The sequence below is a fragment of the Leucopleurus acutus genome, assembly GCF_964270905.1.
Source record: "Leucopleurus acutus genome assembly, chromosome: X".
In the NCBI taxonomy this organism is placed as follows: Eukaryota; Metazoa; Chordata; class Mammalia; order Artiodactyla; family Delphinidae; genus Leucopleurus; species Leucopleurus acutus.
Window position 1 is genome coordinate 96,903,304 of NC_139148.1, and position 19,159 is coordinate 96,922,462.

General features: G+C 38.2%; 1 pseudogene across 1 annotated transcript; it reads right to left on the bottom strand.

The window, feature by feature from the left end:
• Nucleotides 1-2,297: 2,297 nt before the first annotated feature.
• LOC309978037 (cAMP-regulated phosphoprotein 19-like) lies at nt 2,298-2,720 on the bottom strand (annotated as a pseudogene). Its single transcript has one exon. The product of its transcript is annotated as a cAMP-regulated phosphoprotein 19-like (transcript).
• Between the last annotated feature and the right edge of the window lie 16,439 nt (nt 2,721-19,159).

Consider the following 19,159-nt stretch of genomic DNA (forward strand, 5'->3'; position numbering starts at 1 on the left):
CTAGGATATACATGCATGTATACATACACACATACACACATCCATATTTCTGTATCTATCAATCTATCTTTCAAAAACCATGAATTAACACTGATAACTCTAATTCAAATCTAACTCCATGAGGTTTGTCCTAGGCTTCCTTCTTGTTCCCTTCTCCAACATTATGGACAGTATATTAACTTATTTACTCAATCTCAGAATACATATATTAGCTGCAGAATTGCTAACCCATACAACTATGAAAATCAAACCTATCAACAAATGTACAATATTGGTTTCTAATTCCATCTTTATTCTTAATTTATGTTGTAGCAACTTCAGTGTGTCATGGGGGAGCTCAGATGTTGGTTCAAATGTTGAAACTCATAACAGTCATCTTTTTCTATGAAAAAAACACAACTGCATTATTCAAACAGGTGAGGAAATCTCAAGGCAAGGGGCAGGGTGCATGGCTCTCTGGGAGAAAGTCCAGAACTGAGAGAGAATGAATAGCAGTGTGCAGGCTTTTTATAAGGAGAAAAGTCCCACTGGCACAGGAGTTAAAAGAGGCTCTTGTCCAATGCAAGATTTTAAAGAGGCAGCAAGAGGTTGCGTGATCTTGTGAAATGGCGGGGGGGGGGGGGTGGTGGGGGTAAGCTTTACCAGAAGGCTGCAGGAGGTTACAAAGGCAGGAAATAAAGCTCAGAAGTTGCTGGCTCTAAATCATACATCATCGGGAGTCCAAGTTTCTTTCCTGGGGTCTTCATAAGGTATATAGTCAAAATACTGTATTTCAGTTACTTAAGTCTTGGACTTCCTCTCTACATACACACACACACTTTGTTATTCACTGGTATGTTATTCATTTGAAATAAAATTAGGTTCATTTGTTTCTGTTTGTATTACATTTTTCTTGCCATGCCCCATCTTTGTTGATTTTATTTATTTTTCAGCATGTGAATATTAACATGGTTATAAAAGTCAGAACTATGCAAAAATGTATATTTAGAAAAGTATGATCACTCTTCCATATTTCTTCTACTCTTTTTCCATATCCCCTCCTTTCCACTTTGTTCCCAGCTACTCTTGTATGTAACCAATCTCATTAGTTTCTAGCTTATCTTTTCATGTTTCTTTTTTCATATATATGCATGTATATCCATATATGTGTAATGAGCACATACACACACATATGTATATGTATACATGTCCATATACATACACAGTTGTTACATATTGATGATTTTCATTTCAGGACTGACCTAGACCACAAACAAACAAAAAATATGGTGTCAGTCTAGGAACTTGGCCAAAAAGCCTTTTCACTCAACATAAGTTTTATCATCAAAACCACTTCTCCACGGAGATATGTATCCCAAAATGAAATGAAATATCCAAACTTTTAAAACTCATTTATAATCAAGTCCACTGACATTACCATAGCTCTAGGTGCAAGCAAGTTTGTGTATGAAATCAACATCATTCACAAAAACAAATTCATCAAAAATGAAGAAGGTCCACAGGACTCAGGATCCAAGTTTCTTAAGACCCCTGATTCATAGATAAAAATTCTTTGCAAATGGATTAAGAGAATCTGGAGAATCTAATATTTTTTGAGAGGTTGTGCAAAACTATTGTATTTACAAAAATGGCACAAAAGTGAATTCAACAGTCAATGCACATGCACACTTCATTCACATATTCAACAACAAAAGGTATTCTAACACTATAGGCCTGAATAAGAATACTAGCTTCAATAGTGGCTGTTATGCACTAGAGTCACATAAGTTGTACCAGAATGGGCAAATATTGCCCAAGCAAAATTCTATTGTTAAAGCTGAAACATATTTAAGGCCAATCAAGTTCAAGCACAGGATGCAAATCTTTTGGAGCCCCATCTCTTTGTGTTTGAAATATGTCACCTTTCTTCTAACTTGTGGTCTTAAACTTCTGCTTCACAAAATCCAAAAGGAAAATACAGAAGAACTCAATACAATAGAGTTTATTTTAGATAAGAGTAACATACAAAGCTATAATTAAGATTAATTAAAGAAAGCCAAAATATTAAAATTGTAAAACTTGCTTATTACTTGTTGGAACCAGCCCTACACTAGGAGTTGGGTAATACATACAATTCTTTTCAAGTAGATTACTTTACATTGCTCCAACATGTTCTTTTCATTAGTGCACTGCTAAGCTAATCAAAAACTCTACACATGTATATTACCTTACAATAGCAGCACACACTACAGCTACCTGCAAAGCCATCACTCTCAAATGACTGAGTGAAAGGAAATAAAAAGTGGAGAAGTAACATATTAAGAGGAAATAATGGGAATTAGAAGATTCATGCATTTCAGCTCTTTTAACCAGTCAGCCGGCTTGCTAGCAACAAGAGATGGTTTCCGCTGAGGAAGGTCCTGTGGAGTGGGAATGTGGTCACCAGTGACCTCTGTCTTATTTGGGGCTGTAGTAGGAAGTTGCTTGTTCTTCATTTTTGCTTTAGCCATGCTGTAATCCCCAGAATCAAAATCTTTTTGCCCTTTCTGCAATCATTTCCTTAAAAAATCTGAACCTCTGGGCTTTTGTCCCAGATGAGGATACCTTGTTTTTAATCTTGCTTCTTCAGCTTTCTCTGGACTAGTTACTTTATCTTCCATTTCCTTCTGCTTCTCTGTGGAGGCTGCCTCGGGGACTTCTGGGGACATAGTTCTTGCTCCCTCTTACTCTGCTTCTCCAGCTCTGCGACATCCTGAGAATCTAGTATTTTAGACCCAAATACCTTCCTTTGCTTGAACGCATCAAAAAATGATAGTCATTTTTTTATTGAAGTATAGTTGATTTACAATGTTGTGTTAATTACTGCTGTGCAGCAAAGTGATTCAGTTATATGTATATATACATTGTTTTTAAAGAATATTAAAAAAAAGAATGTATACATCTTTTCATGTCTCTTTACACATGAAAGGTAGCATATTATTTTGCACTTTGCTTTCTTCACTTAACAATATATCTTGGAAATCACCCCATGTCAGTTCATAAAGTTCTTTCTCATTCTTTTTTTTTTTTTGCGGTATGTGGGCCTCTCACTGTTGTGGCCTCTCCCATTGCGGAGCACAGGCTCCGGACGCGTAGGCTCAGAGGCCATAGCTCACAGGCCCAGCCGCTCCGTGGCATGTGGGATCCTCCTGGACTGGGGCACGAACCTGCGTCCCCTGCATCGGCAGGTGGACTCTCAACCAGTGTGCCACCAGGGAAGCCCTCTCATTCTTTTTTGCATCTGCATAGTATTCCACTGTGTGATGTACCATATTTTATTCAAGCAGTCTCCTGCATGAGCATTTAGTTTGTTTCCAGTATTCTGAAATTACAATGTTGTAATGAATAACCTTGTGCATATATATTTTTATCTTATTGTAGGTCTATTTTCAGGGTATATTCCTAGGGATAGGATTACTTTACTAAAAGACAAATGCGTATGTCTTAATTTTGTTAGACACTTACAAATCTCCCTCCAAAAGGATTGTACTACTTTGCATTCCCACCAGTAATATACGAGAGTGACTTTCTCTACAGCCTTGCTAATAGAATGTGTTGGCATATTTTTCATTTTTACCATCAGATTGGAAAATTTAATTCATCTATACACTTATGTTTTGTTTATAAGAGACCTGCTGAAATAAAAATTAAAAATTGAAAATAGAAGAAGATATGCTAGGCAAATGCTAAGAAAATAAAGCAAATGTATCAATATTAATATCATATAAAAGAGAATTCAAGGTGAATAAATTAATGGGACAAAGAGAGATACATTATGGTGGTTTTATCCCCAACAAGATGAAATAGTCATGAACCTTTAGGCATCTAACAAGAGAGCTTTGAAATATATAAGCAAAATGTAATAGAAATAAAAGGAGAAAGTTACAAAATCACTATCATGTTAGAAGACTTTAGCATACTTTTTCCCGTAGCGGAGCACAGGCTCTGGACACGTAGGCTCAGAGGCCATGGCTCACGGGCCTAGCCGCTCCACAGCATGTGGGATCTTCCCGGAGCGGGGCATGAACCCGTGTCCCGTGCATCGGCAGGTGGACTCTCAACCACTATGCCACCGGGGAAGCCCTAGCATAGTTCTTAATGGTCAAAAGATCACATAGGCAAAAACAAGGAGGTATCTTAACTGGGGTTACCCAGAAGGCAGATTTTGAAACAAGGACTGGGTATGGGTGGTGTATCTGGGAAGTGACCCCAAGAATCACCTCCCAAAGAAATAGGGTGCAGCTGCTGTGGGTAACTGGAGTTCAATCCTTCTAGGAACTCTCTAACTGTATAGAACAGACCTCAGAATTGTTCCACCACAAAACAGGGAAGATGGGGCATTTATCTATTGACTTTTGTCCTCCTTCAGTTGAGAAGTGTCCTTCATCCTTGGGACATTAAACTTCCCATACTTTTAAGTTGCATCTGTACAGTTGAGAAGCCTTCTGTGGCTTCCAAGAAAGCAAGAGCAGAGAAATGCTGTGATTTGTTCTTGGTTCAGGACATTGGCAATCATACATTGAGCTTCCACCATGCTGAGCTGAAGTCAGGTAGATCCAGGGATTTGGCATGGTGCATCTTAAACATTTGCTATGGTAGAATTACTGAAGATTTGAATGATACAAGTAATCTCCTATGGTGTGTTATGGGTTCACTGTTGGTAAGGTAGAATGAAGCTGTATCTGATGAACCTTATATACCATACTTAAAAAGTAAACATTGTCACTTTACAATGGGAAGCCATTTCATGTTTTAAGCCAGGGAATGGCACAGATTGTGTTTTCAGTATACAACTCTTGTAGAGGATGGTTTGTAGGGGGCCAAGAATGAGGGCAGGCTGACCAGTCTATTGCAATGTCCAGAAGACTGAGATGAATAGGATTTGACCTAGGACAACGAGAATGGAATAAAGAAGAAAGATTTGTGAGACAATTAGGAGCATAAAAGACAAGATTTGGGAAGAAGAGTTGGGAGAAGAGGTGGTGAAGGTAATCAGTTAAACTTGGAAAATATTGGGTTTGTCTTTGCAGCATCTTAATGAGGTACATAGAAGAAACATAATGATGTGACAGATTAGAAAACTGTGGTCTCTGTATGAAGTTGTGACATGCCCCAAATTACATAGCTATTTAGTTGCAGGCTGAGGACTAGAACCCGGGTTTCCTGACAGACTTCTAGCCTTGTGTTCTCTAATTCTAGCACTATGCCAAAACAAGCAATTGACACATTATGAAGGGTACTAACTGCTCTTCTCACTATCTATCTGTAAAGAATATTTTACCCATTGCAACACATGACTGTATCATTAAAAACTGGTTTTTTTTAAAAAAGCTGAATGTAAAAAAGCTTACATAATTATACTCTAGAAATTTAAAAAGGTGCTGAAATTTCTCATAGAGAATGAGGATTCTAACAGCAATGTTGAAATGGAGAATATTAACTGTGACTGTAATATAACAAGACCATTTTAACAAATCAGAATGTATATACATCTGGGTATTTTCCTAAGAGAAAAACAACATTTATTCCATGGACACCACTGTCACTTGCAAACCTTTTACTCCTTTTTGAAATTGCTCCTAAGCCAGTTTATGAGTCATAGAAGGAAAATTAAAAAGAAAATTTATAGTCATATCACATATACAGCTGATGGGAAATTTTTAATCAGTATGCAGCTAGTACTTGTGGTTATAAAAGCTACAGATATGGGAACCGATTCAATGAAAATTATTAAAGTGCACAATTAATTCTGAGCGAATTAGCAAATACCTAGTCTGGGTCAATGATAAACTGTTTTACAAGAAGTTGGCATAGAACCTAGCTGAGAAATGTGCTTAAATGAAACTTCATCGTATGATGGTGGATGGAAAGGGCAACTGAGTTATACAAAAACCTTGCAGGTTGACTTTGTGAGATGAAAAATCCTGAAAGTGACCCTTAAAGCAAGTAGGCTAGGAATTATACCTGTATTTTGCTGAACTTTTACAGATAGCATCACACCAGAGATCAAAGAACAGTGAATGGAGTGGTGTACTTAATCAGCCTTAGATTGTGAACTTAATGCCTTCACTGTGATGCCCCCACAGGGTGCAAAGCAGTTTTTGAGCTATAAAGGAACTACCACTCTGGGTCTCCTTTGGCCATGAGGAGAATGTTTTGGAACTAGATAGAGGTGATGTCTGCACAACACTGTGGATGTACTAAATATCATTGAATTGTACACTTTAAAGTGGTTAACCTTATGTGAATTTTGCCTGAATTTCAAAAAATGAGCTACCACTTTGTGAACAATTTGCTTCAGGCACTTTCCTTGGCCTTAATATCCAGCATCTCACCCTCCCAGCAACCTCTGAGATATACATTATTATCTCCATTTTGGGGATGAGGATCTGAGGTTCAGTGAGGTTAAGTGTTTTGGCCAAGGTAGTTTAACAGAAGAGTTGGGGTTCAAACTAAGTCTATCTGATTCCAAGATTTGAATTCCCAGGTTTGAACATTTATAGAACTCCATAAAGGAGGTGGTCAGTCATGTAGATATAATAAATCCTTGAAGCAATTTAACTAAATGTGAAAAGAGGAGTATGCCTGTTGAAATTTTCTTTCTTCATCTCCAAAAGTAGTACAATCCTTTTGGAGAGAGATTTGGAAATAGCAAACAAAATAAATACATATGTATTTGTCTTTTAACAAGAAACCCTCTTGACTGAGAGAAAAATGTACACTCTAAAAGTAGAGAATTATGTTTCATTTGGTGGACTTACTGAGGACTTAAGCCTGGGGTAAGCCTCTGAGGGACTGTTCCAAAGAGGTAAGGGAGGAGCCAGGAAATATAGGAGTTTTTGCTAAACAAACAAACATGTAGTTTGAACGTTAAAAGATTACTGCTAATCACAAAAATAGACATCTCAAATTAATAATTTTAGTGTCTTTCTGTGTATGGGAAGATGCAAGAGTCTGGGCTCATTGAATTTATTCCTTTGATATGCACTTTCACTATCTAGGGCCAGTATCCTGTTTTTCTCCATCCTGAATTCCCCTCAGGTGCACTGGTTGGGGGCTGCAGTGGCTGATGGTTTTATGGCTGCAATATCCTTGGTTTACTGAAACGTTAGGAGACGTTCTTTGTCCACAACCCAGTGTCATGGAAAACAGAACTAATGTGAGGACTTCTCATGAGGAGGATTTGGTTACTGGAACTGGATTATAAAGTGGAAACTTATCTAGGTAAGAGCTCATTATTTAGACTAGAATATTAGGTCAGAAAGGGACTGGTAGGAAGGCTGACTTTCGCTGAGTGACTGAGCTGCGAGTCCAGCGTTCTTTGTATTTCCCCCTGCCTGATAGTCAGACGGCTCCTAGAGATGAGCAAGTCTGAGCCTGCATGTCTTCGCCAAGTGGCAGAAGCTGTAGGAACTAAAATGGAACTGATCCTTATACCTAGAAGCTCACATCCAGGAAACACTTTCTCTAAATGGCCAGTTCCTAAATTCCTCCTAGGGCAGAGAATCCACAAGGCGGCCCCCCAATACTTTAGTTCTTTGCTGTTCTGTTTCCTCTGGGTATTTACAGTGTCTGGTGGAACAGGACTACAATATCATGTGCTTCCTATATAGGTTCTGCCATCTGACATATATAATCTAACCTAAAAATAGTCAATAAAACTGTGAATTCAAGGAATTGTTACTTCTCCAAGTTTCGATTCTGAATATAATATTTTCTTAAATAAATAGTACAGACATAAAGAATAGTCTGTATTCCTAAATCTCCTGCAAGACAACATGGTAGAGCAGAAAGTACATTAGGCTTTGGAGACAGATCTGGATTCAAAATCAGCCTCTATTTACCAGCTGTGTGTGACTTTGAACAAGTTATGTATTCTCTCTAAGCCCGTTTCTTCCTCTGTAAAATGTAGATGCTATTTGCCTCAGGGTTATTTATTATTTTAAAATGATATTATGGGGACTTCCCTGGTGGTTCAGTGGTTAAGAATCCACCTGCCAATGCAGGGGACACGGGTTCAATCCCTGCTCCGGGAAGACCCCACATGCCGTGGAGCAACTAAGCCCATGCACCACAACTACTGAGCCTGCGCTCTAGAGCCCACGAGCCACAACTACTGAAGCCCACATGCCTAGAGCCTGTACTCCACAACAAGAGAAGCCACTGAAATGAGAAGTCCCCGCCCTGCAACGAAGAGTAGGCCCCGCTCACCGCAACTAGAGGAAGCCCACACACAGCAACAAAGACCCAACACAGCCAAAAATAAATTAATTAATTAAAAATAAATAAATAAATGATATTATGTATCACTATATACACAACAATGCCTAAGATACGTACTCAATAAGTGATAGTTTCTCTTCCCTTCCCTCTTATAATAGTAATCTTAGAAAATGTCTGATTTTACAGTAAGAACTCAATAAGAAAACAGAGGAAATGTGGTAGGAGTAGATAATATTTCTGAGAAAGAGAAAAACAGGCCGTGACATCCAGGAGCTGCCCTGGCATTCACAACTAGACCTTGGTATTCTCTTCTTAAACATAAACACTCTTACAGATCATGAACACCAAATAAGGCCACTCTGTGAATACAATATGTCAACACCAAAAAAAGAAAAAGACCACTATGTAATCATGTTTGAACACACACAAAATGTAAATGTGGTTTGAGCCACAAAAACGACTAACTATTCCCCTATTCTAGCTAATATTAGTGACTGCTGCTTCTGTACGTACCATTGAGAGCTTGACCCTCATGCTAGTCTTCCCTTCTTCTAGGTAAGATTTACTGAGATATCCAATCATGACGTTAACCTCTGCTTCCTGACAGCATCTATATCCAGAGAAAAGACCTCTTCCTTGAATCCTTCCCCAAATCACCTAACATGAACCCAAATCCTATATACTAAGTCCTTTCTAAACTCTTATGGTAGGGTGGCCCATGGATCCCCATGACATGCATTCTCTCTCCCTGCAACGAGCAAGAAAACCAATTACAAGTGTGTTCCCAGTGGCCTTTGGCTGGAGGGCATTGACATAACTGATTATGCAGTATCAACTCCAGGGTCTGAATTAATCAAAAACACCTCCATCTTGGTCTTTCAGTATAAGTTCCTTTTCCCTTTTCTCTCAGCACACACTTTTAAAAATTACTTATTGCATTTAATCTAAATATTATTAAGATATATCAGGTTATTTAATTTGTACAGAAGACCCTCAAAAGCTTCCTTAAGCTCTGCTGTAGCTTCCTGTTTCTTTGCTTACATAACAGATTGATGTCTGGGTTAGTGATTAAGAAGGAGGGCAGAAGATGGCGGTGTGGAAAAAGACAAGGAGTTAGCATCTCCCCACAACTAGGGTGCCTGCTGCCACTGGTGTGGGACCCTAATGCCCAAGGAGATGGGAGGAACCCCCAAGTGAACTGGATCTTGGTTCACGAGCCAGGGGTTGGGCCATAGTTCCTATGGTGGGAGCTCTGAGTCCGAACCACTAGACTAACAGAGAACCTCAGACCCCAAGGATCATTCATTGGAGTGAGGTCTCACGGAGGTCCCCATCTCAGCACCCAGAACCAGCTCTATCCAACAGCCTACAAACTCCAGGGCTGGAAGCTTCAGGCCAAACAACCAGTAAGACAGGAACACAATCCCACTCATATAAAACACAAAAAAATGAGACAGAAAAAATATATGTCACAGATGAAGGAGCAAGGTAAAAACCTACAAGACCAAATAAATGAAGAGGAAATAGGCAATCCACCTGAAAAAGAATTCAGAGTAATGATAGTAAAGATGATGCAGAATCTTGGAAATAGAATGGAGACATAGATTGTGAAAATACAAGAAGTGTTTTAACAAAGATCTAGAAGAACTAAAGAACAAACAAACAGAGATGAACAACACAATAACTGAAATGAAAAATACACTAGAAGGAATCAATAACAGAATAACTGAAGCAAAAAAATGAATAAGTGAGCTGGAAGACAAAATGGTGGAAATAACTGCTGAGGAGCAGAGTAAAGAAAAAAGAATGAAAAGAATTGAAAATGATCTCAGAGACCTCTGGGACAACACTGAACGCACCAACATTTGAATTATAGGGGCCCCAGAAGAAGAAGAGAAAAAGAAAGGGTCTGAGAAAATATTTGAAGAGATTATAGTGGAAAACTTCCCTAACATAGGAAAGGAAATAGTCACCCAAGTCCAGGAAGCGCAGAGTCCCATACAGGATAAACCCTAGGAGAAACACACCAAGACACATATTAATCAAATGAACAAAAATTAAATTCAAAGAAAAAATATTAAAAGCAGCAAGGGAAAAACAAAAAATAACATACAAAGGAATCCCCATAATGTTATCAGCTGATTTTTCAGCAGAAACTCTGCAGGCCAGAAGGGAGTGGCAGGATATACTTAAAGTGATGAAAGAGAAAAACCTACAACCAAGATTACTCTACACAGAAAGGATCTCATTCAGATTCAGTGGAGAAATCAAAAGCTTTTCAGACAAGCAAAAGCTAAGAGAATTCAGCACCACCAAACCAGCTTTACAACAAATGCTGTAGGCGGGAAGCTTCTCTAGGCGGGAAACACAAGAGAAGAAAAAGACCCACAAAAACAAACCCAAAACAATTAAGAAAATGGTAATAGGAACATACATATTGATAATAACCTTGAATGTAAATGGATTAAATGCCCCAACCAAAAGACAAAGACTGGCTGAATGGATATAAAAATAAGACCCATATATATGCTGTCTACAAGAGACCCACTTCAGACCTGGGGACACGTACAGACTGAAAGTGAAGGGATAGAAAAAGATATTCCATGCAAATGGAAATCAAGAGAGCTAGAATAGCAATGCTCGTATCCAATAAAATAGACTTTAAAATAAAGACTGTTACAAAAGACAAGGAGGGCCACTACATAATGATCAAAGGATCAATCCAAGAAGAAGATATAACAATTATAAATGTTTATGCATCCAACATAGGGGCACCTCAATACATAAGGCAAATGCTAACAACCATGAAAGGAGAAATCGACAGTAACACAATAATAGTAGGGGACTTTAACACCCCGCTTACACCAATGGACAGACCATCCAAACAGAAAATAAATGAGGCAACACAAGTTTTAAATGACACAATAGACCAGATAGATTTAATTGAGATTTTTAGAACATCCCACCCAAAAGTGGCAGAATACACTATCTTCTCAAGTGCACACAGAACATTCTTCAGGATAGATCACATCTTGGGTCACAAATCAAGCCTCAGAAAATTTAAGAAAATTGAAATCATATCAAGCATCTTTTCTGACCACAATGATATGAGATTGGAAATCAATTACAGGAAAAAAAACTGTAAAAAACACAAATACATGGAGGCTAAACCGTGTGCTACTAAATAACCAAGAGATCACTGAAGAAATCAAAGAAGAAATAAAAAAATACATAGAAACAAATGACAACAAAAAAACAACGACCCAAAACCTATGGGATGCAGCAAAAGCAGTTCTAAGAGGGAAGTTTATAACAATTCAATCTCACCTCAAGAAACAAGAAAAATCTCAAACAATCTAACCCTACACTTAAAACAATTAGAGCAAGAACAAAGAAAACCCGAAGTCAGTAGAAGGAAAGAAATCAAAAAGATCAGAGCAGAAATAAATGAAATAGAAATGAAGAAAACAATAGCAAAGATCAATAAAACTAAAAGCTGGTTCTTTGAGAAGATAAACAAAATTGACAAACCCTTAACCAGACTCATCAAGAAAAAAAGGGAAAGAATGCAAATCAATAGAATTAGAAATGAAAAAGGAGAAGTCACAACTGACACTGCAGAAATACAGAGGATTATAAGAGACTACTGCAAACAACTGTATGCCAATAAAATGGACAACCACAAAGAAATGGACAAATTCTTGGAAAGGTATAACCTTCCAAGACTGAACCAGGAAGAATTAGAAAATATAAACAGACCTATCACAAGTAATGAAATTGAAACCGTAATAAAAAACCTTCCAACAAACAAAAGTCCAGGACCAGATGGCTTCACAGGAGAATTCTATCAAACATTTAGAGAAGAGCTAACACCGATCCTTCTCAAACTCTTCCAAAAAATTGCAGAGGGAGAAACACTCCCAAATTCATTCTGCGAAGCCACCATCACCCTGATACCAAAACCAGAAAAATATATCACACAAAAAGGAAAATTATAGACCAATATCACTGATGAACATGGATGCAAAAATCCTCAACAAAATACTAGCAAACAGAATCCAACAGCACAGCACATTAAAAGGATCATACACCATGATCAAGTGGGATTTACCCCAGGGATGCAAGGATTCTTCAATATACATAAATCAATCAATGTGATACACCACACTAACAAATTAAGGAATAAAAACCATATGGCCTTCTCAATAGATGCAGAAAAAGCTTTTGACAACATTCAACACCCATTTATCATAAAAACTCTCCAGAAAATGGGCATAGACAGAAACTACCTCAACATAATAAAGGCCATATATGACAAACCCACAGCAAGCATCACACTCAATGGTGAAAAACTGAAAGCACTTCCACTAAGATCAGGAACAGGACAAGGATGTCCACTCTCACCACTCTTATTCAACATAGTTTTGGGAGTCCTAGCCACAGCAATCAGAGAAGAAAAAGAAATAAAAGGAATCCAAATTGGAAAAGAAGAAGTAAAACTGTCACTGTTCATCCATGACATGATACTATAAATAGAAAATCCGAAAGGTGCCACCAGAAAACTACTAGAACTAATCAATGAATTTGGTAAGGTTGAAGGATATAAAATTAGTGCACAGAAATCTCTGGCATTCCTATACAGCAACAACGAAAAATCAGAAAGAGAAATTAAGGAAACACTCCCATTTACCATTGCAACAAAAAGAATGAAATACCGGGCTTCCCTGGTGGCGCAGTGGTTGAGAGTCCGCCTGCCGATGCAGGGGACACGGGTTCGTGCCCTGGTCCAGGAAGATCCTACATGCCGCGGAGCGGCTGGGCCCGTGGGCCATGGCCGCTGAGCCTGCGCGTCCGGAGCCTGTGCTCCGCAATGGGAGAGGCCACAACAGTGAGAGGCCCGCGTACCGCAAAAAAAAAAAAAAAAAAAAAAAAAAAAAAAGAATGAAATACCTAGGAATAAACCTGCCTAAAGAGGCGAAAGACTTGTACTCAGGAAACTATAAAACGCTGATGAAAGAAATCAAAGGCGACATAAACAGATGGAGAAACATACCATGTTCTTGGATTGGAAGAATCAATATTGTGAAAATGAATATATTACCCAAAGCAATCTACAGATTCAATACAATCCGTATCAAACTACGAATGGCATTCTTCACAGAATTAGAACCAAAAATTTTACAATTCGTATGGAAACACAAAAGACCCCAATTAGCCAAAGCAATCTTGAGAAAGAAAAACAGAGTTGGAGGAATCAGGCTCCCTGACTTCAGACTACACCACAAAGCTACAGTAATCAAGACAGTATGATATTGGCACAAAAATAGAAATACAGATCAATGGTACAGGATAGAATGCCCAGAGATAAACCCACACACATATGAGCACCTAATTTACGACAAAGGAGGCAAGAACATACAATGGAGAAAAGACAGTCTCTTCAATAAGTGGTTCTGGGAAAAGTGGACAGTTACATGTAAAACAATAAAATCAGAAGACTATCTAACACCATACACAAAAATAAACTCCAAATGGATTAAAGACTTAAATGTAAGACCAGACGCTATAAAACTTTTAGAGGAAAACATAGGAAAAACACTCTTTGACATAAACCACAGCAAGATCTTTTTTACCCACCTCCTAGAGTAACAGAAATAAAAACAAAAATAAGCAAATGGGACTTAAAAGCTTTTGCACAGCAAAGGAAACTATAAACAAGACAAAAAGATAACCCTCAGAATGGGAGAAAATATTTGCAAATGAAACAACAGCCAAAGATTAATCTCCAAAATATACAAACAGCTCATGGAGCTCAATATCAAAAAAACAAACAACCCAGTTAAAAAGTGGGCAGAAGACTTGAATAGACATTTCATCAAGGAAGATATACAGATGGCCAAGAGGCACATGAAAAGATGCTCAACATCACTAATTATTACAGAAATGCAAATCAAAACTACAGTGAGGCATCACCTCACACCAGTCAGAATGGCCATTATCAAAGAATCTAGAAACAATAAATGCTTGAAAGGGTGTGGTGAAAAGGGAACCCCTCTTGCACTGTTGGTGGGAATGTAAATTGATACAACCACTATGGAAAACAGTATGGAGGTTCCTTAAAAAACTACAAATAGAACTACCATATGACCCAGCAATCCCACTGCTGGGCATATACCCTGAGAAAACCATAATTCAAAGAGAGACATGTACCACAATGTTCATTGCAGCACTATTTACAATAGCCAGGACATGGAAACAATGTAAGTGTCCACTGACAGATGAATGGATAAAGAAGATGTGGCACATATATACAATGGAATATTACTCAGCCATAAAAAGAAATGAAATTGAGTTATTTGTAGTGAGGTGAATGGACCTAAAATCTGTCATACAGAGTGAAGTAAGTCAGAAAGAGAAAAACAAATACTGCATGCTAACGCATATGCAAATCCAAAAAAACAATGGTACTGATGAACCTAGTTGCAGGACAGGAATAAAGACACAGACATAGAGAATGGACTTGAGGACATGGGGTGGGAGGGGGAAGCTGGGGCCAAGTGAGAGTAGCATTGACATGTATACACTACTGAATGTAAAATAGCTAGGTAGAGGGAAGCAGCCGCATAGCACAGGGAGATCAACTTGGTGCTTTGCGATGACCTAGAAGGGTGGGATAGGGAGGATGGGAGGGAGGCTCAAGAGGGATGGGATATGGGAACATATGTATGCATGTGGATGATTCACTTTGTTGTACAACAGAAACTAACACAGTATTGTGAAGCAGTTATACTCCAATAAAGATCTATTTAAAAAAAGGAAAAAAAGAAGAAAGGCACATGATGGGTAACTCTGTACCTTAACAATTAAGTCTAAATCCATAACTACTCTTTTCTCATTTTCAGCAGTAGCTTCTGAGTAATAGCTCTTTTCCACTGTATTTGTAATACATAAATCCCCTTTTTTCATAGTAGTCAGGAAATCTTTTGTGAAATGTTTTGAAATGCTTTATGTAAGTGTCATTGTTTGTTAGTGTAAAATTGTCATCGTATACACTACCCACTAAGACTTGGAGGAAATTACACAATCAATAGAGATCTTTGCATATAGTCCGGGAGGGGAAATTTTCCCCCTCTACCCCTCTTGAGTTCTTGTGATGGGACAAATAATAAAATTAATATAAGGCAGAGTAACAGGAGAAAAAGAAACAAATTTCAATTCATGTACATGAAGGTCTCATAGAAATGGACCTAAGAAGTGGCTAAATCAGGCAGCCTTTTATACTTTTTAGACACAGAAACAATAAATTTGTGAGGAATTGACAGGACAAAGAAACTTAGATTTTGGGTGCTCAAATACTGAAGAATCTAAACAGAATCTGGGTTTGGGGTAGTAAATTTAAAGAAGTAACCAGATTTGTTTATATAGGCTTCTCAGTCTGAATTCCCTATCTCTGATGATAAGGGTAGCTTTCTACCCCCAGATGCAGGGAATGCACCTTTCACATGAGAGATTTATTTCCTGCTTTCAGGGAGACAGAAAGGACAGTCAGTGTCTCTCTTGAGTTGGTCGTTTAAGTAACTTTAATTCAAAATAATCAATATGCTATTGAAGCACATTTTGGGGCAGCCTATCTTGGGCTCCCAAGATACATAAGGAAGGAATAAAAGTGAATAAAATTAAAGAAATAGTAGGGACCATATGGGAAGTAAAAAATAGAAGCCTGGTAAGATTCCTGTAAGTTTTAAAGTTAGTAGTGCCTTTGGACTTACAGAATGAGCAGAATTAGGGCAAATAGACCATTTCACCTGAACTGGGCCAAAAGAACAGAGGACCACAGAAAGACAGGTGAAAGAAACTGTTTATTGACAATCTACCATGTACCAGGTATCATGCTAGATACTTCATATAACTTCATACCATTTAATTCTTACAACACCACCCTGAAATAGATTGATCTACATTTTACAGATTAAAAAACCAAGCTTCAGAGCACTTAGGGTCACACAGCTGATTAAGTGACAATAGTCAAATCTTGGTGATGCCTCCCTCTCCCCAGATTAATTTCCTAATATAATGTCACTCCTGGAAATAACACTCTGACTCAAGAAACTCATAATCTGATGGCGGAAAGACAAACAAGTATGACAAAATCAGCAAAGAGCTAACTAAAAAGATTGAGTTCAGGGAATTCCCTGGTGGTCCAGTGGTTAGGCCTCCACACTTCCACTGCAGAGGTCACAGGTTCGATCCCTGGTCAGGGAACTAAGATCCTGCAAGCCACGCTGTGCAGTCAAAAATAAATAAATTAATTAATTAAATAAAAAGACTGAGTTCAAACATGGCTTAGTAGTAGAACCATAGTATTCACAGGAAGAGACTCCAGATTCCACATACCATAAAGTTTAGCCATTTAAAGTGTACAATTCAATGTTTTTTGGTATATTTAGAGAGTTGTGCAACCATCAACACAATCTAATTTCGGAACATGTTTGTCCTCCCCCAGAGAAACCCTGTACCCATTGGCAGTCACTCCCCATTTCCCCCAACTCCTTATCCCAGCCCTAGGCAACCACTAATCTACTTTATGTCTCTATGGATTTGCCTGTTCTGGACATTTCATATAGAATAATACAATATGTGGTCCTTTGTGACTGACTTCTTACACTTAGCATAATGTTTTCAAGGTTCACCCATGTTGTAGTATGTATCAACGCTTCATTCCTTTTTTGCCAAATAATATTCCACCTCCTCCTTACTTTTTGCTTGCTAACAGAGCCCTGGTTTCGATCAAGTATAAGACAGGCTTATATCCCAATGTAGGTCATATCACAGATGTTTAATCTTAATTAATCCAAGCTGGATTTTTCAAAATCAGGTTGTGATCCATTAGCGGGTCATAAAATCAGATCAGTAGGTCACAATCAACATGTCTCATTGTGGTAAAAAGCACATAACATAGTGGCTACATCAATTTACAATCCTACCAACAGTGTACAAGTGTTCCTTTTTCTCCACATCCTCACCAACATTTGTTTTTTGTGTTCTTTTTGATGATAGCCTTTCTGACAGGTGTGAGGTGATATCTCATTGTGGTTTTGATTTGCATTTCCCTGATGATTAGATATGTTGAGCATCTTTTTCATGTGCCTGTTGCCCACCTGCATTTCCTCTTTGGAAAAATGTCTTTTCAGCTCTTCTGCCCATTTTTTAATCAGGTTGCTTGTTCTTTTGATGTTGAGTTGTATGAGCTGTTTATACGTGCTGGATACTAATCCCTTATTGGTCATATCATTTGCAAATGTTTTCTCCCATTCAGTAGGTTGTCTCTTCATTTTGTTGATGGTTTCCTTGGCTGTGCAAAAGCTTTTAAGTTTAATTAGGTCCCATTTGCTTATTTTTGCTTTTATTTCCTTTACTTTAGGAGACAGATCGAAAAAAATATTGCTGCGATTTATGTCAAAGAGTGTTCTGCCTATGTTTCCCTCTAGGAGTTTTATAGTACCCAGTCATACATTTAGGTCTTTAATCCATTTGGAGTTTACTTTTGTATATGCTGTTAAAGAATGTTCTATTTTAATTATTTACATGTAGCTGTCCAGTTTTCCCAGCACCACTTACTGAAGAAACTGTCTTTTCTCCATTGTATATTCTTGCCTCCTTTGCATAGTTAATTGACCATGAGTGTGTGGGTTTATTTCTGGGCTCTCTGTTCTGTTCCATTGATCTATAAGTCTGTTTTTGTGCCAGTACCACACTGTTTTGATTACTGTAGCTTTGCAGTATAGTCTGAAGTCAGGAAGTGTGATTCCTCCAGGTCTGTTCTTCTGTCTCAAGATTGTTTTGGATATTTGGGGTATTTTATGTTTCCATATAAGTTTTAAAATTATTTGTTCTAGTGGAAAACAGTGTGGAGGTTTCTCAAAAACCTAAAAATAGAACTACCATATGACCCAGCAATTCCACTCCTGGGTATATATCTGAAAAAGACAAAAACATTAATTTGAAAAGATACATGCACCCCAATGCTCATAACAGCATTATTTACGATTGCCAAGATATGGAAGCAACCTAAATGTGCATCAACAGATGAATGGATAAAGAAGATGTGGTATACACACACACACACACACACACACGAACACACACATACACACACAATGGAATACCACTCAGCCATAAAGAAAAACAAAATTTTGCCATTTGCAGAAACATGGCTGGACTTGGAGGGCATCTTGCTAAGTGAAATAAGTCAGACAGAGAAAGACAAATACTATTTGATATCACTTATATGTGGAATGTGAAAAATACAACAAACTAGTGAATATAACAAGAAGCAGACACACATATAGAGAACAAACTACTGGTTACTAGTGGGAGGGGCAATGTAAGGGTGGGGAGTGGGAGATACAACCTATTGGGTACAAGATAGGCTCAAGGATGCATTGTACCACATGGGGAGTGCAGACAATATTTTGTAATAACTGTAAATGGAAAGTAATCTTTTAAAATTGTATAAAAACATTAAAATTTTTTAAAAAATTAAATAAAAAGTGTTGCTATAAAAAACACGTAACAGGGCTTCCCTGGTGGCACAGTGGTTGAGAGTCCACCTGCCGATGCAGGGGACACGGGTTCGTGCCCCGGTCTGGGAAGATCCCACATGCCGTGGAGCGGCTGGGCCCGTGAGCCATGGCCGCTGAGCCTGCGTGTCCGGAGCCTGTGCTCCGCAACAGGAGAGGCCACAACAGTGAGAGGCCCACGTACCCCAAACAAACAAACAAACAAACAAAAAAACCACGTAACAATATTTACTGTCTTAACCATTTTTAAGTAAACAGTGCACTAGTATTAACTATGTGCATATTGTTGTGCAACAGATCTCTAGAACTTTTTCATCTTGCCAAACCAAAACTCTACA